Genomic DNA, 22,869 nt, shown 5'->3' with positions numbered 1-22,869 from the left:
CAGAGCTTATGTGCAGATGCACTTATAGCCCTTTAGACTTAACAAGTCGAAGGATATCACCGTAAGACACAGTTAGATGTTGCACCAGGTGAAACACTGTAACACTGTATCAGTTGTTGCGGAGCAGCAGCCCTCCAATTAGAGCACGCGCATCTAATGACGTGAACGCGCCCGTGGTCCAAATACTTGAGACAGTTGGAAAGCAGATAGAGAGACAGCCGGAGAAAGAATCACTTGACAGGAGGTTTATCGGTCCAGCGGGGGAGTACGGCCAGCGAGACCACGGTAATTCATCTCGTTTAGGACTCTTTTACATCCTACGGTGCCGAAACGGACACACAATACGGGTTTAAAACGTATCTTGTTGTTGCGATGAATGTTTCATGTGCTCATGCAGGACATCATCTGTGTCTTTCCGCATACATACTGCTGTTCTGTGGTAATGTACAAAATTTACGGATCCGAGCACATCAGCCACAGCGATTCCATAGTTTTACCTGTAAATGCCGTCGTATCTTTCTCAATGCAGTCGCTTCTCGGACGATGGTTTTCGTATCGGCTTTCAAATGGATGAATTACATGCACGCGCATGCATTTAACTTCACCTCGCGCTTTAGATGCTGCATTTGGGTAAATTGAGGTTGTGCTGGTGCATCTGCTGTAGCTGAATTATTTATTAGGCTGTATCTGGGGCTGAAGGAGAGAAACAAACACTAGGCTGTTATGTGAGACTATTTTAACTGAGGCAAAGGAATCAAAGGCTTAACCAACATAAAGTTTGGTTGTGCTCATTTGTGTAAATTTGTTGTGAAATACCATGCGTGCCAAGTGTGTGAAGCAGTGGATTGTTTGCATTAACCCTGCCCCGTAGAACTACACCCACCTGTGATATTCAAGGGACAGATTTGACCTATTTTGAAAATTATTCAAATTAATTATGCAGAATACTCTAAAGAAGATCTAACAGCCTCTTATATTTATTTATTGTTTGTTCTTGGGTGTATTTTAAATGTAAAGTTGTTTTTAATCCTGCATTTAGTAGAGCAACATTATTTTGGGGGATGTGTTTTACACATTACATTTTAATATTACATTTTAATAACAACTTAAAATATCACATTTTAGCCCTAAAATATCACTTGTTTTATTATGTACTGAAATATTTTATACACCTGATATGTAGGCCTACTATTTATATTAGTATATCCTTTTTGAGTTTTGTTTTTATATTTGACAACTAAATCTTTCACCCACACACCGATTGCTCAAATCAACTAACTTCTCAAAGTCTATTTAAAAGTAATCTTTTAAAATATTATTTCACTTTAAAATTACTGTTACTCTATGTGAATATAATCAATTATCAGCTTCATTGCTTCAGGCTTCTTTCTCAGTGTCACATGCCCAGAGATAATTCTAATGTGCAGATCTCTTTGTGAGGTCTTATTGTGATTAATTATTAATTAATATTAACAGGAATGGTTTCTGTTATCAATGTTGAAAACAAAATCACATCATATCTTTTTCTGGAAACCATATCACATGTTATTTGTGAATATTATTTATAAATATCAAAACAAAAGCATTTATTTAACATTTGACATGCCTTTGAAAAATAATCACAATATGCAGCTTTGCACTTATTTCACAAAACATAAAAAACATCTTTCTGTTTCCTAATTCTTGAACTATAAAAGGAATAAACATTATAGTAGCCTATTTATAAGATTTAACATTTTTTTCTAAAGTATTTGCTTATGCAACTTGACAGCAAGTCAAGAACAATAACATTCACGTAAACATTTCATTCGAAATAATTGCACTGAGGTGAAAACCGCAGAAGATCGATGTTGGGAAACTTGGGTAGGACAGTCGACTGTCCTCCGCGTGAATAATGAATTGAGCTCGTGCACGCCGCTGCGCGTTCCTCATTCATCTCCGTGCGCGTGAGTGAGAGGCAGCAAGCAGGCGGAGTGTGAGTCCTGCTGACACCACAATATTATTCAGAACCTCGACTCATACACATTCAGGATACATTGGGATTATTAACATCTCACCAGTAAGTAGCGCTTTTGAGTCTTTCTGATCTTGTGTTTACGGATTTTCCCCAGCGAGTGCTCAAGACGCGTTAAACGCAGCGGTTGCGATACGATTCATTTAAAAAGTGGCTTTCTCTTTCTCCAGCGGTGAAACCATCTTCGTTTAGACTTGTTTGAAAGCACGTGTTGTTTTATAAACAGCACGGTTCTTGTTTTGAATGCTGTGAGAAACTGAATCGCGTTGTTTTATTTGTGTCACCGAGGAACGTATATGTTGAAGGTAGTTCGTGCTGCTTGTTTGTTTTGCTATCTTTTTGTAACAGACACCGATATGTAGGGTCGGCTAAGTGAGAGTTGAGAATCATCTTGTAGCAGGTGTCTGTTCAGGCACTTCCGCAGTTTCACACCCCATCCACACTGTACGGGCGATGTAAATGAATCATCATTGTGACTCGGATCTTTTTAACGAGATGATTTGATTCGGTTCAAAGCCTTTGGGAACGAGACATCCGCTGAAACAGATCGAACTGCTCTAGAGTCAACAGCTTAACGACTCATTTGAATGAACCCGTTTATCTCTTTAGGGATTCAAGAGTCATAAGTTGGACAAGGCAGTGTCTGTGGACGTTTTTAATATTTCTGCGCAGAATTTTTTACAGATTCTGTTTATGTCGAATGCTTTTGATAGTGTAACAACTAAAAGCTTAACACATACATAAAAATAACATTTGTTTATGGTTTATAATGCAAATGCAGTTTGATCCACTTGTTTGGTAAAAAAAATAAGTCTCTCAAATTTTATTGTATATATCTACTAAAAGACTAAATATATTACTTTACAAACTGGATTGTAAATAAATCATATAAACAATACCATATTATTCAGTAATATTACTGAAATGAACATAAAACTCAATAAATATAAATGTACACACATTCACACAAGTAAAGAAATAGATTGAAGGATAGTCACAAAAATCTGCACGTGCAGGTTTCATGGCCGCCTATAAGGAAGCTACTGTAGAACCGATGAGTAAAGCTGAACATTAGACAAATAATAAAAAAAGGAACTGGGTGATGAGGCGAATGGTTACTTTAAAGAGAGGGTTTAATTTTATTTACCCTCAGTTGGTTTCAGTTCTTTCTTCTGTTAAACACAAAAGAAGATATTTTAAAGAATGATGGAAACCAATAATATTGATATCCATAGTATGGGTAAAATAGTAATGCGAAAGTTCATGGCTACTGGGTTTCCAATATCATCTTTTGTGATCAAAAGAAAAAAGAAATTATCCCAGTGAGTCAGTGATGACAGAATTTACATTTTAGTGTAAACTGTCTCTTTAACAGATGGAAGCTCTTGTGGGAACTACGCTTGTTTGGTTAGAATATTCTCAAAAATACTATTGATGTTTTTCTTAAAATATTTACCATGGTAGCCACAGAATTCCCACAGACATGAACAACTTTAAACTACAGTGAGGCTTGGAGAAAAAATGTACTAATACAAACATTAAATAGTAAACATTTTAGATGTAATTATGCAAAGCATTTAAAAAATCTAGTGTGTGCTACAAAACACCGTTTTTAATTATAAAAACTTTCAGCATGTTTGGCTTTTGAAGAAATTTTAAAACATGTTTCAGCGGGCATTTTTAAAAATAAATGATTGTCTCTGTTTAGTTTATGAAATGCTATTTTGTAAACATGTTCAGTCTACTGGCATTCTCTAGTTCTTGACAGCCTAAATAACAATTGTGGATTATATTCTGTGTTTATTTACAAAGCGATTTAATTACAGTCTTTCCTGTCATTTTTGCAGATTCATGTGGATTGTTTTTACATGTCATTTATTTAAAAATGCAAAAAGAACAAATTTTTTATCACTTGCAGACAGTAGAGCTGGGCGATATGGCAAAAAAAGTTGTTAAAGCTTTCAGATTTAAAAGAGTACCCCAACAATGGCTGAAGCCACAAAAATTTGAGGGTCTATTAAATGGCACAACATTTTCGGCCGACATTTTTTCGGTGGCCGGAAATTCGGTACACCTCTAGTATCAACACTTTTATATTCCCATTGTGGCACATTTCTGCTGTGTGATTGGCTCCTGGATCAATATAGAGTAAAAAAGACCAGCGTTTATCATTGTTATTGACATACATTTTGTAATATAATTTATTGGCCCATTCCTAACTTGCAGTACATTATTAATGTGTAAATATACCTTCAATTAGAGACAAATTATCAACATTATATTATGAGTAATAATAATAATAATAATAATTATTATTATTATTATTACTATTATATCCATTAATATGTCCATTATTATTATTATTATTATTATTATTATTATTATTATTATTATTATTATTGTTAATTAAAATGATATTTTCTTTAGTTGTGAATAATTATAAAATCTTGCAAAATTGAGAATTCATGGTACTTAACTAGCTAAAATTGTGCTATAAAAAATGTAGACCGAACGTTGGGTTAAATTTACTTGTAAATATTTACGCTGAGTTTGTTCATACCATTTTTGAGAGTGTAGTATATTAAATTTACAACCTGCCTATCAAACCTCTACTGAATGAATATTTTTGTAGAAGAAACTATGGAAACGTATTGGTTAAAGTGTACATAAATAAATCTTCCTTCAAAAGTTAACTTGTTACACAAGTATGATGAAGTGATGTTACGTTTGACTTCATCCAAGATCATGTAAGTGTGTAATCTGTACCATCCTGAATATCCACTGGTTTTTCACAAGAACAAAGAGCATAAATATTTTGTTTCCTTGTATGATCAGCTCACACATCGCTTCCGTCTCACACAGACACACAACTCTCTCTCAGCGACACACACACACTGCTGTGAAACCCAGCATCTGAAATGCTTTGGAAATTGCTTGGCACATTGGCTGAAAATAGCTGGTGGCTATCACATATTGCCTCAGGTTGAAATGCAAAAGATTTCACTTGTTTGTAGAGACCAAAATCTCTTGAGAAAGAGACAAGTTGAAACTTATTTATTTTTCATTTCTTTTTATGTCCAAGCTGTCTGTGCTAAAACAAAGCTATGGAAACGGGGATATAAACTGTGTGTGTTGCTCCGTGCTTAATGTGCATTGTGTTGATCAGCAATGTTGGTAATCTACCTTATTTTGCAGTGAGGAAGTTATTTTAGTGCGATCTGCACTTTCGTTCTGATTCATTAGAAGAAAAGCAAAAGCGTGAAAGTGCAGAAAATAATAAAATCATACAGTTAAGATTATAATAAATACCAGCTTGTATAGGTTTAATTCTAATGCTAGACAAATTGGTGGAATTGTCAGGTAAAATGGACAAATTTTAAAGATGAGATTTGGTTTTATTAAAAAAAAAAAAATAAAAAAATAGAGTTTTTCTATAAATATCAAAGTTATAGAATTAAGGATGTAATGTCAGATTTTACAGTGCAGATTCAATAATTAATGGTATTTACAGTTGAACACAGAATTATTAAAACTCAGATTTTTTTTTTCTTTTTTAAAATATTTTTTTTTTATTTCGGCTAAAATAATAGCAGTTTTTATTTTTTAACACAATTTTATGGACAATATTATTAGCCCCTTTAAGCTATATATTTTTTGATAGTCTACAGAACAAACCATTGTTATACGATAACTTGCCTAATTTACCTGCCTAATTAACCTAGTTAAGCCTTTAAATGTCACTTTAAGCTGTATAGAAATGTCTTGAAAAATATCTAGTGAAATATTATTTACTGTCATCATGGCAAAGATCAAATAGATCAGTTATTAGAAACTAGTTAAACCATGATATTGTCATCCAAGGTTTTTATAATGTCAGATTCTTATACCGGTCCATGCTTACTTGTGAGATAAAATTAAGAAGACTATTTGAAAAGGATTTATTGGGATGATTTTAAAAGTGGCGACATAGTGGCACAGTTGGTAGTGCTGTCGCTTCACAGCAAGAAGGTCGCTGGGTCGTTGGTTTTAGCCTTGGCTGGGTAAGTTGGCGTTTCTGTGTGGAGTTTGTATGTTCTCCCTGCGTTCGCGTGGGTTTCCCCCGGGTGCTCCAGTTTCCCACACAGTCCAAAGACATGCGGTACAGGTGAATTGGGTAAGCTAAATTGTCTGTAGTGTGTATGGATGGATGGCTGGAAGGGCATCCGCTGTGTAAAAACATGCTGGATAAGTTGGCGGTTCATTCCGCTGTGGCAACCCCGGATTAGTAAAATGACTAGGCCGAAAAGAAAATGAATGAATGAATGAATGATTTTGAAAGTGATTTTGACCATGCATCTATAAAATATATAATATATAAATCACAAACATTGAGAAATGCAGTAAGCAACAATACTGTACAAATCAAATATACAATGCTTTTCTAAAAAGTCTTATTATTTAGATACACAAATTTAATAATCAAATGTAAAATAACACCATATAGTCTTTTATGCAATTTCTTTTGCCTGAATTTTTTAAACTGAATTAAATTATGCAAACACGCATAAATGGCGAAGCAGTGGCACAGTATGTAGTGCTGTCACCTCACAGCAAGAATGTCGCTGGTTCGAGCCTCGGCTGGGTCAGTTGGCGTTTCTGTGTGGAGTTTGCATGTTCTCCCTGCGTTCGCGTGGGATTCCTCCGGGTGCTCCGGTTTCCCCCACAGTCCAAAGACATGTGGTACAGGTGAATTGGGTAGGCTAAAATTGTCCGTGGTGTATGAGTGTGAATGAGTGTGTGTGGATGTTTCCCAGAGATGAATTGCCGCTGGAAGGCCATCCGTTGCGTAAAAACATGCTGGATAAGTTGGTGGTTCATTCTGCTGTGGCGACCCCGAATTTATAAAGGGACTAAGCCGAAAAGAAAATGAATGAGTGAATGAATGAGACACACATAAATAATAAATGTTTTGGTAGCTTTATGGTTAAACGTTGCTAAAACTCCACTTATTCTGAGATAAGTGAAATCTCAGTGAGATCATAAAATGTGTTTTTCAAATTCTGGTCAATAATATTACCAATTCAACATTACAGATCCTATGATGTGACTATTGTGGATGCGCACATTGCGATTTCGATGCTGAAACGATCTATTGTGCAGCCTTAACCCCTAGTCATTTTTTTTTTTTTTTTAAACAGCATTAGAGACAACATTTTTTTTACTGCTAAAGTGACTGGAAATGTATAACCTCAAAGCCTTGCACATGCTATATAAACAGTTCCAAACAGAAGGTACATTAAATAGCTTCAATGTCATTGGGAGTGTCATATTGTCAAGGACAGAAAAAATGGACCTGCCCTGCCATAAGGTCAGTGAAACTGATCTTTGATCGTTTTGAATGTATATTTGACCCAAAGCAGAGATGACAGATGCTCTGGAGGTTAAAAGGTGGATGTCTCTGGTCTTTGGCTTTGTTTCTCCCTGGCTTCGTCTTTCCGTTCTGTCCCATAGAGGTCCCAGAGGCCTAAATTTGCCTCTCACGGTCTGCTGCAGGGGTTTAGTGCTTGAATAATCATTAAAGAGTTTTGTGTGTGGCGTGTCCTGAGGGCAGAGGGAGTCGGGGATGGCAGATGTAGCTGATTTTTCAGCATTGTTAGGTCACGCCGACTGTCTGCGGAGAGATTTACAGAGGCAGAAATAAACCTGATTATGAAATGGCCTTCCTTTCCCTTTTGTCGATTTATTGACGTTGCTGCACACACGAGTCTTGGATTAATCTTAAAATCAACATCAAATCACAACTGACCTTGTTTGGTTTCTTAATGCGCCTTCCTGGTCTCATTGAGCGCTATTCATTGGTGCATGTTATTACAAATACAAAAGTAATTGTTTGTCTTTATAATCTTTGCTAACTCGCTCTGGTTGGTTTTTCCTTTCGGTTGACATCGCAGACTTAATTTAGATTCAAACTCATTTTTTTGAGCTTTAGTTGAGTGTGTTTAGTATATTTATTGAGCACATATATTTATATGGATATATAAAATTAGACATTTCAAATGAAGGAATGCAAATTTGAGAGCTAAAATACACATTTGCAAATATGTATACCATTACACTCCTTGTAAAATAATGCATCATCGGAGACTGTTTTTGTACAGATATAATAGCTGGAAATAAATGACCTGAAAGCCTTGCACATTGGTATACAAACATACAATTCCACTTTAAGCGTAAGGTGCATTATATAGCTTCAATGTCATTGAGAGTATCATATCAAGGACAGAAAAAATGGACCTGCCCTGCCATAATGTTGGCGAAACCAATCTTTGATCATCCTGAATGTATCTTTGACCTGGAGTAGAGATGACAGATGCTCTGGAGGTTTAAAGGTGGATGTCTCTGGTCTCTATCTTTGTTTCTCTCAGGATTCGTCTTTCCGTTCTCTTCTGTAATCTTAAAATCAACATCAAATCACAACTGACCTTGTTTGGTTTCTTAATGCGCCTTTCTGGACTCCTTGAGCGCTATTCATTGGTGCATGTTATTACAAATACAAAAGTAATTGTTTGTCTTTGTAATCTTTGCTAACTCGCTCTGGTTGGTCTTTCCTTTCGGTTGACATCATAAATTTAATTTAGATTTGAAGCTTAACTTTTCTGGCTTTAGCTTAGTGTGTTAAGTATATTTTTTGAGCACATATATTTATATGGATTCATTACTTGGTAATGTTCACTTCAGAGCTTGATTTTTACACTGAAAGTCAATTTAGTGCATTTCTGTTTATTCACTCTATTCTGATGTTTTTTTTGTGTGTTTTTTATTAAAGAAATGTCTCATTAATTTGTATACTATGCATTTATCTGACCATTTGTAATCCCAGCAATATTGTGAAAAGTAAGGATCACTTTATTTAACCGTTTTCCAAACCTAGACGTAAGAAGCCATTATCTCAGTCTTTATAGTGGCAAATTATACTTCAAATACATTCTTCTAGGGTTATCACGGTACTGGAATTCAGTTTCTACGTATGCAGTTTCTGCGTTTTTAAGTAAGTAAGTTGGAGCATTATAAATTCTTTATTTTTAATTAAAATTATTACTTAAGTGAAACCGAATTGTCCACGTCTGCATTGCGGTGCACTGAAGAAACAGTTAATTTTGACACCCCTACACTGAAGTGTTTCAAAGTCACGTTGATCAGCTGGTTTGTGACTTTTGGACATATGAGCGATCCGCTGATGAATCTCAGCTGTAACACGCTCCAGTGTCCCTGTATCTGTGGTTACACCCAGTAAACAAAGGTGAGTTTGGTGAACTGATGACCTTTACGGCCAATCACAGTCATTTCTATTGAGCAAATAAACCCAATGTCAAACCAGCGCTGTTTAAGACTGTGCTCAATAGCGCTCAAATGTTAGCAGGAAATTGACATTTTTTAAATATTAATATCGATTGGTGCTGAATTCCAGTCTCGTGCAACCCTACATTTTTCTATGTTGTCATTCAAACTGGTCTGAAAATGTGAAAACCCTGCCAAAAACATTGCAGTTACTTTTACAAAACCATAATAATTGTGTTTGGTTTCCTCAAGCAGTATAATGAGCTCACAAAATGTAAAATAATTTGTCACTTGTAAAACTATTCATTTCCAGTGTTTAAAACACTCTCCACTTTGCTTGCCAAATTTTAGCCTGCATGCATTTCATTATTACTTCTAGGTTTTGGGATTGATTTTCAACAAATGTTTGGCTGTATTTCTTACAAAATGCAAATTATGTCTATTATACTGCAGATAACTGTAAGACAGAATAAGGCATCATCTACCCGATGAAGTGTTTCTTCGTCTATCTCTTTTTCTCTCAATATATTCATCTTTTTTTCCCGTTGCTCTCCAACTGATCAGAGCTATTCTTGGCCTGCTCTCTGAGCTGATGGGAAAAGCTGACATTGCTAACAGAGGGGGAATTTGAGCTCGACTCAAGCCAAAGCCCACTTCCTCCTCCTGAGCCTGTGCACCAGACACCATCCACCCCTCCGCCGTCTGCCGCTGCTGCCATCAGGACATCTGATTTACTGTCTGCTGTTTGCATGACAAAGAAGGCTTTTCTGGTGAGAGTGTTTGAGAAAGGCAGAACCAAACAGAGAGGAAGAAGCTCTCCTTTCTTTCCAAAAGAAGAAGTATTTTAAACAAGTTTCCCATTATTTTAGGCCTTTTGACTGGCTGAATTAACAATTGTATGTTGTTTATCAGTGGTTTGGCAATAACTGAACAGCAACCAGTTCTAGGCACCATGTCCCACTGTGCCAACTGAATTTGGCCCGTCACTTGGTTGCATCTTGGCTGCTGAATTTAACTCTGTTTGACTAATGAGGAGAGGTGAACAGTTCCATAAAAAACTGGCACATAGCGCAAAAGTCAGAATTTAGCAAACGGCAAAGCAGCTACAAATAAAGCCACAGATTTATTCATTTGTTAATTTTTTTTGTTTAGATGTATTGGAAGAGAGATTGTGGGCGGGTGAAAGATACAATCCTGGCCAAACACAGTTCCCCATTACCACAATAGACCATTGGATATTCACCGGTTAGGTAAATCTGTTCAACTGTAAAAAATTTAAATACCAAATATCTGTTCAGTCAATCACATAGCAGCAACTAAATGCATTTGGGCTTTCAGATGTGGTCAAGACATTTTGCTGAAAGGGATTTAAGCAACTGCTGTTGTTTTTGCCAAACAAATACACAGTATATCAAACCTTGAAACAGATGGGCTACAGTGGCAGAAAACCATACCGGCTGCCACTCCTTTTAACTGAAAACCTGAGGCTATAATTCATTAGCGCTCAGGAAGGAAAATATTGCCGGTTTGTTGGTAGTGCCAGAATTTGCTGTAAATTTAATGAAAGGTCTATTCTAAAGTTTCTTGTGTCAATTTTAAGCTGTGGGGATGGTTTAATAGTGTGGAGGATATTACTTTGGCCTCATTAATTCCAACTGAGCTTTATTTAAGTACCACAACTTTATTAGAGATGGGAAGTTTGAATCATTTTATGACTCAGATTAGGGATGCTCATTTCGCTTAATTTTGCTAACCGACAACCGCCGCTCATTAATCGGTTATTAACGGTTAACTGGTCAGATTACTATTAATTTTATATTAAACAAATTGACGTGTCTATTTTGTGTCCGACACATTAAATATTGCATTTTTAAATACTGATTTATTTTTATATGCTAGCATATTAATAAAAGAACAGAACAACAAAGCATTTTCACGCACCTGCAGTGTTTACCACAGAAGAGCAGAATAAACTAAATAAAATAAATAGGACTGCCCTAAATTATTTTCACTTGAATAATAAATTGTTATTACAAAACAAAAATACTGACTGATTCTTTTTAATAACCGGCATAGGCTGTTTTTTCCCAATCAGATGTTTTTTTCTTTCATCATATAAAAATCACAGACTTCCTCAAATTAATTTATTGCATTTATTTAATGCCCCGCTGTTATTATTATAATCACAAAACCTTTTTACATTTTTAATAGAAATCATTATTTTAAAGATTACGTCTTGCTATATGGTTTCCTTTTTCTCTCTCGCGATTCAAGTACGCGAGCTGCGTGGAAAAAAGACAACAACAACGAGCGCATATGTTGACTCTTTGTAAACCATTGTTGTTTAAATATGATATTGCATTAATGTGCATACATGCTTTATAAGCTGTAAAATAAAAGGTAAAGCCTATTTGTTGCGTTTATTACGCAGATCCAGGTCAACATCAGCGCTGGTTTGGCATCAACACGTCTGTATCAAACAGCAATATTCTTCTTCCATTTTGCTTCTTTGGCAAATGTGTCTGTAGGCACGGGTTATACGTTATCGTCCCGCAAGTTAAATAAGTCTTGCAGTTAAACAAGGGGCCGAAAACAAGGTGCATCTCACTGCCTTTAGGTTGACAAGGAAAAAAGAAGAGAAGAAGCGCGGTCCTCTTATGAAACGACTGAATCAGCTGGGTATCGATTGTGCAATAATAATAATAATAATATCGTGATATTCAAGATTTGTACATTCATACAGCTCTGGATAACTTAAAACAGCGATTAGACCTTCAGAGCAGTGTTAATGCGTCCTGAAGTAAAGCCAAACGGCTATAAACTCCAGCAAGATAGAGTCATTATATACAGAGCCATATACCTCTATCTATAAATAAAGTATAACTATAGAAACTGTGTTCATCTTAACTGAAAGCTTCGTCGAGTTTGCTGGCTTCACGCATCACGCACCTGTCAGTCAGTCAGTCAGCACGTAACGCCAAAGGGTTAAACAGATAGCGCACAGCACTATACGGTTACAGGAAAGCTTGCGCTGTTATGATTCACTTACCTTTTAATACGTTTTGGTGCGATTATAATGCGCTATTAAAAACACCAACAATGACTGAATGTTTTGAATTGGTAATGTTGCCGTGGAGGGATGCATTTTGGTCCCCGCCATGGATGAATGAATGTAGCGGAAACCATGCTCTTTAAAAGTTCTCTGTAGTTGTCCTGACAACACAAACTGCTGCTCTGGGATGAGCCGCGTGCAAAAAATGCCCCTCTTAACAAAAAGGTGCATTCAATCGGCCCTTAAGCAGCCAAACTAAAAATATGTAGAATAATAGGCTATTTTTAATCTTTTAACTGATAGCATTAATCGTTTTTGGTTAACGGTTAATCAATTATTTTGAGCATCCCTAACTCGGATCTTTGAGTCTTATTCAGCAAGATGAACAAATATTTGTTCAGAGTCATTCCATTTAATTTGCCAAAATATAATTAAAATGTGCTTTCAAACACTCCTACAACTAGCTCAAACATTGTTAACACGACAAACAAGTTATGAATAGAATGCCGTTTTGAGAAAATTAGTCAGTCGTTGTTTACCTGGGTCTTTTGTCTAGCTCCTTTCAAGTTTTAGTCGTTCCTTTACATGAGATCAAGAGTCCCATGTAAGCTTAAGCAATGCACCCAGTCTGAGCCAGAAGAAGCCATGATTAGTTCACATTTCAAATCTTTGATTTTTGTTTGAATTGAGTTGTTCGTTCATCATGTGACAGCATGTAAAGAGACTATAAAACTCGAGGACTCAAGATGAGATCACACCATTTTCCAGCTCTGACTGCATATGATTGGCAGGGGTGGACTAAAACAGTATTTGCCCATGACAGTTATTGAACATCAGGCCACTTCAGCGTTTGGTAAGTTAAGAGGGGGGAGAGGGATATGTGGGGTCTTGGGGATTGGATAAGGGAAGAGGGGAGGTTTAAGGGTTGGGGGTTTGTGGTGGGAGGTCGGCAAGTGAAGAACCAGGATGGGGTTTGGGGGGGCTGGGAGGGCTTGACCATTAGAAATGTGCTCTCTATGGCCAGTCCGCCACTGATAATTGGACGACCTACTTGAAACCAATAGAAAACTCTTCTCCTGAACTGATCCTCTCCTTCACCTGCAAAATTTGCACATGCACAAATGAACAAGTCATTCCAAAATTGAACGAATCTTTCAAGAATGACGCGACACAACCAAGTATTTCATTTCTACTGTATACCATTTCGGGGCGATGCAGTGGCGCAGTAGGTAGTGCTGTCGCCTCACAGTAAGAAGGTCGCTGGGTTGCTGGGTCGAACCTTGGCTCAGTTGGCATTTCTGTGTGGAGTTTGCATGTTCTCCCTGCGTTCGCGTTGGTTTACTCCGGGTGCTCCGGTTTCCCCCACAGTACAAAGACATGCGGCAAAGGTGAATTGGGTGAGCTAAATTGTCAGTAGTGTATGAGTGAGTGTGTGTGTGTGTGTGAATGTTTCTCAGAGATGGGTTGCGGCTGAAAGGGCATCCGCTGCATAAAAATGTGCTGGATAAGTTGGCGGTTCATTCCGCTGTGGCGACCCCGGATTAATAAAGGGACTAAGCTGACAAGAAAATGAATCAATGAATGTATACCATTTCTATTTCTTTCTGTATAGTGGATTGTGTCCTTTTCTTTTGCCAATTTGGAATTGGCTAGTTGTCTAGTCTAGTCAAGTCTAGTCTAGTACGATGCACTGCCTATGACGTTTTGTCACCCTTGTATGAAAAAAGACTGTCCATTTTGGGGTCTAAGGGAGCAAATGGAGAGCAGGGGACTTGTTTTTGATAGCATACTAAAGGATGGGCATGGCACCATTGAGCTTCTAAGGGGGTGTACAGTGGAAAAGTGCCCTGTGCTGTGTCAACAGGCAGTTTGTGTATATATGCGTGCGTGTGTGGTTTTAAGGCAGCTGATGTGGCGACAGGAGCAGCGGAAATGGATCCAGCTATGAGCAGAAACCAGATATAACACAGGCACGGGGAAGGAATGGCCTTGTAAGGCATCTGAGTCAGAGAGAGAGAGTGGGATGTCATTGCCTGAAGATGGACACAGACACGCATATATTCAATGAAACGGATGCATTTCTAATCACGCTGAAGTAAACTAATCGTTATCTGCATGACACAGTCATAGGCTGTAAAATAATAAATGTTACATCATAAAGATATTTGAAAGCAAAGATTATTAGTGTTTATGGTAAACCACATGCTTCTGATTCCGATTTATAGAATTTAGCAAACATAATAATAAAATGCTGATCTGGGAACAGTTCGTCCTATAATTTCATTATACCAAATTAAATCTTTTATGGAAAATATTTGTCTTGCATTAAAAACATTCTTATATGGTCAGAAATGCATAAGAAATATTTTATGAACTTGTTAATATTAGATCTGTGCCGTCATAAATGTACTTGGAACTTTTTTCCTCGTGCATTTATTTGAGAGATATTTTAATATGTTTTTAACAAGACTTTGCATACCTTTGGTGCATGCTCATTTAAAACACACTGCCTGGTTACAACTTTACTGGTTTGATTAAGCATCATATAAAAAATCCTTTTAAAATAAAGAATTTAAAATGTCACTTGAGGTAAGGGTTTGTTCAAATTACAAAATATGAGCTGTAGTTATTGTGGTACAGTAAATGCATTTTCATGCTATGTGATGAATGAGGCAGACTTTCAAGGACAATGTAGTCTGTAGGACTATCTCACACACACACACACACACACACACACACACACACACACACACACACACACACACACACACACACACACACACACACACACACACACACACACACACACACACACACACACACACACACACACACACACACACAGGACTTTTTGTTGTTGTTACAGAAACAGACGGATTTTAGTATAGACATTTGTTTCTAAAGACCAGAGATGACCAAACTAGGGCCCACAGGTAACCATTGATTTGGTCCATCAACCCATCTTAGTAGAGAAGTAGTATGATGGAGATGGTTTCGAGATTGTAAATTGAAATTTATTGTAACTGTTTGTTTGTTTGTTTGTTTGTTTATTTTATTGTTAAAAAGCTAACTAAAATTAAGTGTTTCAATTAAACGTTATAAATCAATTTGATTTAATTTATTGTAATTGCAACCGACAATGCAGATTCTGCTTAACTAGTGTAGCATTGAACTCCACTGTGTTATAAAAGTTATTGTTTATGTGTTTATTGCTAAAAAATTACATGTTTTATTGTTATGTTTTTATTTAAAACATTTATTAAATAAATGAGGAAATTACCCATGGCGGCTTTAACGTAATATACTGTAGGTTGGATATATTTACCATTGGCCCACAACTATTAATGATAGTTGGTTTTTGGCCCTTCATGCAAAAAAATGTAAGCACCCCTGCTACAGACTAACTAACTGCCTCTCTCATAGTGGTTTTATTATCATGATAAGATTTAGCAGATTTGAAGGTTTATATTGGCTTGTGTGACACTATCTCTCGTTCAAACTTGGTGAGCCTCATACGCTCTACTATCTACGTAAACAGCTCTCTTCTAAGGGCTTGTGCAGAATGGGCTCTTGCTTTAAAAACAGCCTGGATGAGGGAGCATAACTGAATAAAAAAGCCACTAATGTACACAACTATTTTTAACTTGAATCGATTAATTGCATTAGAGTTTAGTGTAAGCATACTGCAAAGCTCTGGTGCTCCTGTAAGTGTAACGGAGGTCAGCTAAAAGGAGCTGTGCATGTAATCATCCCCATCCTGGTCTCAAGAGGTGTACTATTGACTGATGTTGAACCCTGCAGACTTTAGCATCCTTGTTAAGACTGATTTATGCTTCTGCTTCAAGTGATTGGTGTGACCCATGTTGCATGCCTTGTGTGTTACCGTGCATTTATACTTCTGCATGCTGTTTGTTTTGCTCTGCAATGACACTTCCGAAAAGCTAGCTGGCAGTAGTTTGTTATGTTCCTCTGTCGAGTTTCTTTGCTGGTGTTTTGTTTTTTGAATGCTACCTTATTGTATAAGTAGCTCAAACTCATTCTGTGGCAGGAACCGGCGGACTTGCAACAACTTTAATCGTAAGGTAAACAAAACAAAAGTTTCCATCTGGAGCTCCTTCACAGGACTCAACACTTGTAAACACTTGCAAAGGTTCCTACGGCTCTCACCCCCACCCACACTCGTCATTGCTACCAAGCCCACCAATCACAGAGCTTGTGCTATGCATCGTTGCGATGTGTAGTTACATTTTTTTGAGAGGTGCGCGTCAACATTGGTGTCAGCCATGGCTAGGGGTATGCGAATGTGTGAAGGCTGCGCTGGAGCATGCGCGTACACTTGTCACAGAAGTATAAATCAGCCTTTAGAGCACTTGTCTTCCATGTTGAAAGTGATGGAAGTGAAAATCAAATCATGCTCGGAGCATGGAAAGCAGAACCTTAGGCTATGGTAACACTGCAAGGCTTAGTGCTCAAATCTGATTTTTTTCTCAGATCTGATATTTTTGCATGGCTGTTCACACTGCTCTCATAAATGTGGCCAATATCAGATTTGCAGTGTGAACAGATCATGGTCCTAAACTGGCCCGCATGTGCAAAAGTGCATTACGGAGAGCACAAAATGTCTAATTATGCACACGTGTGTGCTGCATGAGTAAGCACGTTGTCAGATCATGCTTATATGATTATTGCCCTTTTCAAAGACAACAGTTGTGTATTTTATGAAGTGTAAAGGGTTGTTCTGCTACTACTAATGTGTATTTCGGCATTTAAGACCTAAAATAAGGCTCCTGTGATTTAAAAAAAACACTAATCTTTTGTGATTTATGACAACTGCGGTGCGTGGCGCTCTGATGTGAACTCATCAAGGGTTAATGAGCAGCCGCAGACTGAGGTGTGAAGGCGGGGTTGTTTGATTTCCGTTTGCTGAGTTATTTAATTTTACTTCTTTTAAATAGCAGACACGTGCAGAAGGGGGGTTTGGGTGGCCACCTGCCCTCTTTTTTTTTCTCTCGCAGAGAAAGTTCTTCCTCTTTTGCACACGGATCCACTATCCGCAACACCCACAGGGTTTTTGGCTTTGCGATCAACATGTGCCTCAATCATTAACCAGATTTGTTAACAAGCACCAGTCCTACCTTCAAAATCTTTTTCAACATGAACAACCAACTTTCTGTGGTACTGTAATCGCCCTATTTGTCATTCTACTGTGCTGCTGAGGGGTAGATGATGTCTGCAGCACAGAATGATGACGCATGTCGCTTAAAGATTATGTAAAAGTCACATGAAAACCGACAAACCGCTCACACTGCGTTGCAAAACATCAGGGGCCTCATGTATCAACGCTGCGTACGCACAAAAACTTTGCGTACACCAGGTTTCACGCTCAGAATCGCTCACGTTTGGATTTACTAACAATCAACTGAACGTGGGAATGTGCGCAGCTTCACGGCAGCTTTCTGGCTGGCGTACGCACAGTTTTTGTGCGTGTCTGTTTTATTTCAATTGGCGACTCCTAGAGGCAGTTGTGTTAAATTCCTCTCTACAAAGTGTCTGAGCCTTGCAATGGCAGCTGTATGAGACGGGTTCATCTAGTAGGTATGTAAGGTTTCAATACCATACAGTTGACCAGCTAAACATTAAAGCACAATTTGCAGCAGTCGCCTGTTTCCCCAATGTAATCTGAGCAATCTACCGCACGCACATTGCTATAAAGACACTATCTGAAGATGAATTTGCATGCGTGAATAAGAAACATTTCCATTCAATAAATGTGTAAATAAAATATGATGCACAAACTTATTGATGATTCCTACTTGTCTTTCTCGTGATAAATAGTGGGCAAAATCTGATATGTAGCGGGGAAAAAAAGAAGAAAGAGTTCATCAGACGCTGGATTCGAGCCGAGTTTATGCTCGAACGTGTCAATACATGATCTCATGCGTCTCACGAAGTGCGCCACTGAGACTGCTACAGGTACTGCAACATTTTACAGATATAAACCACACTATTTCTATTTTTAATTCACTCAGTGCGATGTTCAGACCCAACTGTGTTAACCGCATCAGCTAAACTCTCCCACTCTATTTTTTTCTTTTGTTGTTAATTCCGGAGAACAAACTTGCAAATAACACCGATTTTCTCCGGTCTACCTCAGAAAGCAGCACCTCCATTTCACATTCTGTTCAAAGTTTTTCTTTTTGCTTGATTTTGCCATTGCTTTTTCGTTGGGTTTTGCCATTAGCATAGTCATTAGCATATTCATACGGGGGAGGAGGCAGGGAGGGGTTTTGTGCTCGTGCATGTTGCGCTCTGTTTCACATTCATTCGGATGTACAAAAGAATATGCGTGAGATTCGGCGTACATCTGAATTTTTTTCTGCGTACGCACATTTACAGCTTTGTGCATACGCAATGTTTTAGTAAGATTTCCACGCAAGTCTTCGTACATGAGGCCCCAGATCTGTGTCTGACTTAAGATTACATATGAAAGTGGCTCAGATCTGACCTGAAAAGATCAGATTCCATGAGGTTTGGGTTGTTCACACTGTCATCACCTGAGTCACATGAGGGGAAAAAATCTGATTCGTGTCACATTTGTCTGCAGTGTGAATGTAGCCTTAGAGAGCACCTATTATGCATTAAAAAGGGTCATATTTTGGTTTTGGGGGTCTTCAACAACAATCTGATATGCATGCAAGATCAAAAAACACTTTCATTGTCTTATAATGTGCATTTATTTTAACCTAATTATCCCAAAGACTCCCTTATGATTCGTTCAGCTATTTATTTGTTCCCAAACCCATTCTTAGCATGATACTAATCTGCACTGACTGATCCGATGACCCAGTCTGTTGTGATTAATCGACTGTGTTCAGTGCGAGACAGAGAGAAATGCCCACCATGGCTTGTCAACCTTGTTGAACGTTGTTGAGTGTATGTGTGAGCCCAATGCAGTGCATTAAAGCAGTGCAGACTGCAGTCAAACACCAGCATGTTGCTCTATTCCTAACCATAAGTAAAAACGATGACACGCATTCAGTAATAATAATAAAGTGGCAAAATCTAAACTATTTCGAAACTTGACCGCTGCATGTGTGTAGGAACAGCTGACACTGACCATGGCAATGACTAACGACAGAGGATTGCGAGCTCACAATCACATTTAAATCTGTAAAAAAAAGCGGCACGCTTTGCGTTTTCAGCATGGCTTTAGATGTGATATTAGAATATAAAGAGGTAACCAGATACAAGCGGTTACAAGTAACAAAACAAAATTAAATACATAATTTTCAAGAGAAAGAGAAAACAAGGTGGCAACCATTTTAATCGCACTTACTTACACATGTGAAAAGGAGGAAGAAACTGATCCATGAACTGTGTACTGTAAAGTTTCTGTCAAGCTCTGATAAAGTCCCATACATCAGTAGTCTTTTGTGATCCTTTCTTTAACAAACAGCTGATGAATCCCCTGTTGTAAGCGTGTAGATTGCTAAAGCACTCGTCAGAAAAATGATGGGAACACAGCACAAGACTGGGGCTATTATGCTGAGGTATTTTTGCAAAAATAAACTTCATCTACTATAGTGTTGGTATTTTTCTTTTTACAGTGTTTGTGTGTGGGGCTGGTGGTTAAACTTCCCGGGTCTGCCCATGCAACAAACGGGCGGGGCTTGAGGTCTGTATCAATGTCACGCCGACATGGCTAAAGACTCATTTCAGCAGCGATTCATTTGAACCACTATTAATCTACTCTTTTTAGATGACTCAATAGTTTTAAACATGGTGCTCTTTCAGATTTAAGCCTTAGCTGGATAATTCACTTCACTTAGAACTGTGTTACACACTACATGGAAGGTAATTTTTAAAAACCTATAATAGAGGCTCTTTAATTAAATTGGTGCCGTGACCCATCTGGGGGTGGGATTTGGTGATTGTAGCGCAAGTGGTCTTTCTTCCACTCTGGAGATGCAGGTTCTATTCTTGCTTGGAATAGTGCAAGCAAAATCTAAATAAATTAAATTAAATCTATTTTTTTATGCAGTGTATTGTGAGATTGCATGATGATCAAGAGTGTATGCTGTTTGGGTAGGCAGCTCTTTACATTTTGGAAGAGTACTCTGGTCATGTGAATGTTATTGCTTGTAGCAATTAATCCCCATTTGACCTCCTTGTTAAAAAATCTGTCATGGCTGATATAGATATTCAATTAAAGGCTGGAAGGCAGAGTGCTTCCCCATCAGATAGTGTGCGTAATTTAATAAAGGAGGTTTCCAGCATGGTGGCATCGCCAGGCCTATTTTTATGAGCGATGGAGAGATAGAAAGAAAAAGAGAAGAGTAGATGAAGAAGGGAAAAATGGGGGTGTGTTTGACACTTTGATTTGTTCTGCCTTGATGGTCATCATCCTTTTGCCTCTTCAGAGAATTAACCAATTAGACTGTGCCTGGTGCGTTTGCTGGCCACACTATTAGACAGATGAAAGGAGCCCTCTGTTTAGCCTATAAACGAGTGAGCAGAATATTGATAAAGACAAGTGTGTTCGCCTCACTACGTTTGTTCCTTTGTGCCATGATACAGTACTACATACTGCTTTTTAACCCACAGTGTCTTGTGTGTTTGAGTTATGGCACTGAAAATTAAGCTGCCAGACTTAATTGTAGGAAGTGATTCCCTCTGAATTGTACTTTTGTGACAGAACCGCAGTTATCTGACACCGATCTTATTCACTGTACTCAGAACAGCCATAGTGGCTGTTGAAAGCCCTATAATGACTGTCGGACTGTTCATTAAGGATAATTGGTAATGGTGCTCGGTTCTGGGCGTGTGTGCGGGTGTGTTAAAGGCGTAAGTGGATGGGTTATAAATAAAGACCAGGCTCTCAGTGAGGTATTTGTGATATGACAACTCAATACAAAAATTCCATTATAAAGCAAATTCATGAGTGGATCTAATTAGAAATGATATAATTCAATCTGAATTATTTACAGGGTGTTTTTTTAGAGTAAGCTAGTCTCTAATGTGACCATTGTGTGCTTGAATGCACTGGAATCAAAGGCGTTTAAATGAGTCTACAGGCTGGTAATAGCTGGCCAGGTTTAATTTCTTGTGGTGTTATTTTAGACAGTACTTTGTGGTCCAGTTGTTTGGGGTGGCAGTTTAGACTACCAAACCCTTTTAGTTTGAATAACATAAATATACATTGTAACATTATAGTTACTCCTTCTAAATTTAACCAATAATCTCTCACTTAAGGCAAGTTTATACTTCTGCAATGAGTGCAAGCAGTTAGTTGGGCATAGACTTTATACATTTGCATACCAATTACCTTATCCTGATGCTTACTGTACTGTACCTCTCAAAAAATATACTTAAATGTAATTAATCATGTCGATGACACAGATCTCAAGATCTGTGAATGGTTGGCTTGGTAGCAGTGAGAAGTGTGGGCAGGGAAAAAAGATGAGAGAGTGGCACAAGGCCAGTGGCCAGAGTGTTGTTACAGCTGCGCAGGAAGTTAAAAAGAAAATGATCGTATTATTTATTAAATTACTTATTAATTATATCCTAATAACGCCTAATCCCAACCATCGCAGTAATTTAAAAAAGTAATTATAGAGAATATTATTAATATTATTTATTAAATTACCAATTTAATTGTATTTTATTAATGCCCACTACCATCCAACCAATCTAACCCTCACAGTGATGTAATAATATAAATTATTATTTTACTGTATCACAAAATCATGCTATATAGATGCAAGTATCCACAGTTGTATACCTCTAGGCCAGGGGTGCCCACAATTCTTATAATGGGCCAAAGCTTCATTTAGGGCTGTGGGCCAAATATACACCAAACATTATTACATTAAATTTGCCATGGGAAAAGTCTTTTTATTTATTTGCTAATATTTTTTTTATCTTTTTATTTATTTGCTAATATTTAAAAAATAACTAGAAAATGTAGAAAACTAGAAAAACATAAACAATCCCATTTATAACACAATGGATTTCAATGATGAATACAGTCGAGCTGCTACTGCCTTAATATGATCGCCAATGTCTTGTGCGTTGTCCTCTATCTGTCTAGTGGCAGTATTTACATTTAAAAAGTCTGGTTTATTTACAACATTTAATTGAACATTTAATTTCAGTTGGCTTTTTTGTTGCTTAGCAATAAAACAAACAAACAAAAGGTTATGTTAAATTCAAAATTACAATCTCTGTAAAAGGTATTTGCCCAAACCACCTTGCCATCCCGTCTACCTCTCTTTTCAGATGGGATGGTAAGCCAAATCAAAAGTTAGCATGGTCTAACTTTGGCCCACGGGCCCTACCTTGGGCAGCTCTGCTCTATAATGTATCATGTTTAACAAGTTTCAGAGAGTCCCACCCACGAGCTCTGCATAAACACTTTTGTTTTGTATTTATTTTATGATTAAATTAGTTTGACATTCACCTGTCTTTTTTTTTTTCTTGAAAGAGT

General features: G+C 37.5%; 1 protein-coding gene across 16 annotated transcripts in view; it reads left to right on the top strand.

Moving 5' to 3' along the window:
- The first annotated feature begins 208 nt into the window (after window positions 1-208).
- The window catches only part of strbp (spermatid perinuclear RNA binding protein), a 192,272-nt gene continuing 169,611 nt past the window's right edge, over window positions 209-22,869 (top strand). For 8 of the 16 annotated variants that reach the window (XM_021479265.3, XM_073914466.1, XM_073914464.1 and 5 more), the window contains exon 1: window positions 209-285. The gene's annotated coding sequence lies outside the window, so the exon portion shown is untranslated. Of the gene's footprint in view, window positions 286-1,930; window positions 2,060-22,869 lie in introns of those variants that run through there. The other 8 variants (XM_073914467.1, XM_073914465.1, XM_021479266.3 and 5 more) reach the window with 1 other exon arrangement.

Source organism: Danio rerio, chromosome 10 (genome assembly GCF_049306965.1).
Source record: "Danio rerio strain Tuebingen ecotype United States chromosome 10, GRCz12tu, whole genome shotgun sequence".
Classification (NCBI taxonomy): domain Eukaryota; kingdom Metazoa; phylum Chordata; class Actinopteri; order Cypriniformes; family Danionidae; genus Danio; species Danio rerio.
Note: the sequence above shows the minus strand (reverse complement) of the source record. Positions and strands in the feature narration are given on the sequence as shown.